This window comes from Onthophagus taurus, unplaced genomic scaffold (genome assembly GCF_036711975.1).
Source record: "Onthophagus taurus isolate NC unplaced genomic scaffold, IU_Otau_3.0 ScKx7SY_28, whole genome shotgun sequence".
NCBI classification, from domain to species: Eukaryota; Metazoa; Arthropoda; class Insecta; order Coleoptera; family Scarabaeidae; genus Onthophagus; species Onthophagus taurus.
Genome location: NW_027248953.1, coordinates 32,501 through 35,000, shown reverse-complemented (window position 1 = coordinate 35,000; position 2,500 = coordinate 32,501). Strand labels below are relative to the sequence as shown.

The 2,500-nt window shown below is 48.7% G+C and overlaps 1 non-coding gene across 1 annotated transcript in view; it reads left to right on the top strand.

Annotated features, from left to right (window-relative positions):
* Positions 1-2,414: 2,414 nt before the first annotated feature.
* Positions 2,415-2,500, top strand: part of LOC139432564 (5S ribosomal RNA) — a 119-nt gene continuing 33 nt past the window's right edge. The window contains exon 1 of the ribosomal RNA XR_011642309.1: positions 2,415-2,500. This exon is cut by the window's right edge and continues 33 nt beyond it. This is a non-coding gene — a ribosomal RNA (5S ribosomal RNA).

Sequence of the window (2,500 nt, the reverse complement as noted above, 5' to 3'; positions counted from 1 at the left end):
AGACTAAGACGCAAATCAGGGAAACGCTTGCGAAGATTAGAGAGGCCCAGCACACACAGGTTTGTACTTCTATATTTCCGTTGAAAAACGTAAAATAAACCTCTAAAATAACGCAACGAAACCCGAGCAGCACTCACATTAGCACTTAATACAACGTGTCGGGTCGGCTAGAACGTACATTTAGCAAATTCTAAAAGAAGACCTCTAACGCCGCCGTTCCGTATATATCAGCACTCACTTTAGCACTCGAAACGACGACGGGAGAAAACTGACCAACGCCTGCACAAAAATCTGGGAAACGCTAGCGACGGTTAGAGGATTCAGCACACACAATTGCACTTCTATACTTCCGTTGAAAAACGTAAAATAAACCTCTAAAATACGCAGCGAAACCCTAACAGCACTCACTTCAGCACATATTGCAACGCGTCGGGTCGTTAGAACGTACATATCGCATCTCGCCGGCGGAGACCGATCCTGACGGACCGACCTCCTATAGTTACCACGGAACCATGGTCTGTCGTTATGTCGTTCGGTTCGGGCGCTGTGAGCGCGCGCTGCATCGCCCGCTCGCACGCTAGAGCGGTCGGGCCCCGTAAAATCCTTAACGGCGGATGTAACTTTTACGACGGGCGATATAAATAAATTTTTTCCTACTTTTGATAAAACAATTAGCCGGACTGCATTAAATGTCGGTACTATTCAGTGGGATACCCGGTTAGCCGGATTGCATTAAAAGTCGGTACTATTCAGTGGGATACGCGGTTGGCCGGATTGCATTAAAAGTCGGTACTATTCAGTGGGAAATGAAAAAATTAAATTTCTAAAATACTTTAACGTCGAACTGATACCCGGTTAGCCGGATTGCATTGAAAGTCGGTACTATTCAGTGGGAAATAGAAAAAATTAAATTTCTAAAATAGTTTAACTTCTGGATGGTACGAGTTCGTATGCGAACGGAAAACGGCTCCGGAGTCTCGTCGCTTCGATTTGCCGTGATGTGCATTGAGTTGCAACGCAGGTCGACAATGTGCCGCACAGTGTGACACAGTTCCACGCAGTTCCACGCATTGCTGCTCGGGTACGAACGTGCGATGCATCGGTCGGTCGTTCCGATTCCTCGATGAGCATTGCGTTGCAGTGAGTTGCCTCGATTTGCAGTGATGTGCAATGAGTTGCAGCGCAAACTGTTAGCCGGACTGCATTAAAAGTCTGTACTATTCAGTGGGATACGCGGTCGGACGGACTGCATTAAAAGTCTGTACTATTCAGTGGGATACGCGGTCGGACGGACTGCATTGAAAGTCTGTACTATTCAGTGGGATACGCGGTCGGACGGACTGCATTAAAAGTCTGTACTATTCAGTGGGATACGCGGTCGGACGGACTGCATTGAAAGTCTGTACTATTCAGTGGGATACGCGGTCGGACGGACTGCATTAAAAGTCTGTACTATTCAGTGGGATACGCGGTCGGACGGACTGCATTGAAAGTCTGTACTATTCAGTGGGATACGCGGTCGGACGGACTGCATTAAAAGTCTGTACTATTCAGTGGGATACGCGGTCGGACGGACTGCATTGAAAGTCTGTACTATTCAGTGGGATACGCGGTCGGACGGACTGCATTAAAAGTCTGTACTATTCAGTGGGATACGCGGTCGGACGGACTGCATTGAAAGTCTGTACTATTCAGTGGGATACGCGGTCGGACGGACTGCATTAAAAGTCTGTACTATTCAGTGGGATACGCGGTCGGACGGACTGCATTAAAAGTCTGTACTATTCAGTGGGATACGCGGTCGGACGGACTGCATTGAAAGTCTGTACTATTCAGTGGGATACGCGGTCGGACGGACTGCATTAAAAGTCTGTACTATTCAGTGGGATACGCGGTCGGACGGACTGCATTAAAAGTCTGTACTATTCAGTGGGATACGCGGTCGGACGCACTGCATTGAAAGTCGGTACTATTCAGTGGGAAATAGAAAAAAAAAAATTTAATTTCTAAAATAGTTCAACTTCTCGATGGTACGAGTTCGTATGGGAACGGGAAACGGGTCCGGCGTCTCATCGCTTCGATTTGCCGTGATGTGCATTGAGTTGCAGCGCAGGTCGACAATGTACCGCGCAGTGTGACACAGTTCCACGCATTGTTACTCGGGTACGTACGTGCGTTGCAATCGGTCGGCCCGGGTTATCGATGTGCATTACGTAGCAGTGCGCTGCTTCGACTTGTCGTGACGTACAATGAGTTGCACCGCGGGTCTAAAATGTGCCGCACAGTTCCACGCATTGCTGCTCAGGTACGAACGTGCGGTGCATCGGTCGGACCGGGTTTTCGATGTGCATTGCGTTGCAGTGAGTTGCTTCGACTTGCGGACAAACGTAAGCCGCAGTAAAGCATTAACTATAGGCAACGGCCATACCACATTGAACGTACCGGTTCTCGTCCGATCACCGAAGTTAAGCAATGTCGGGCGCGGTTAGTACTTGGATGG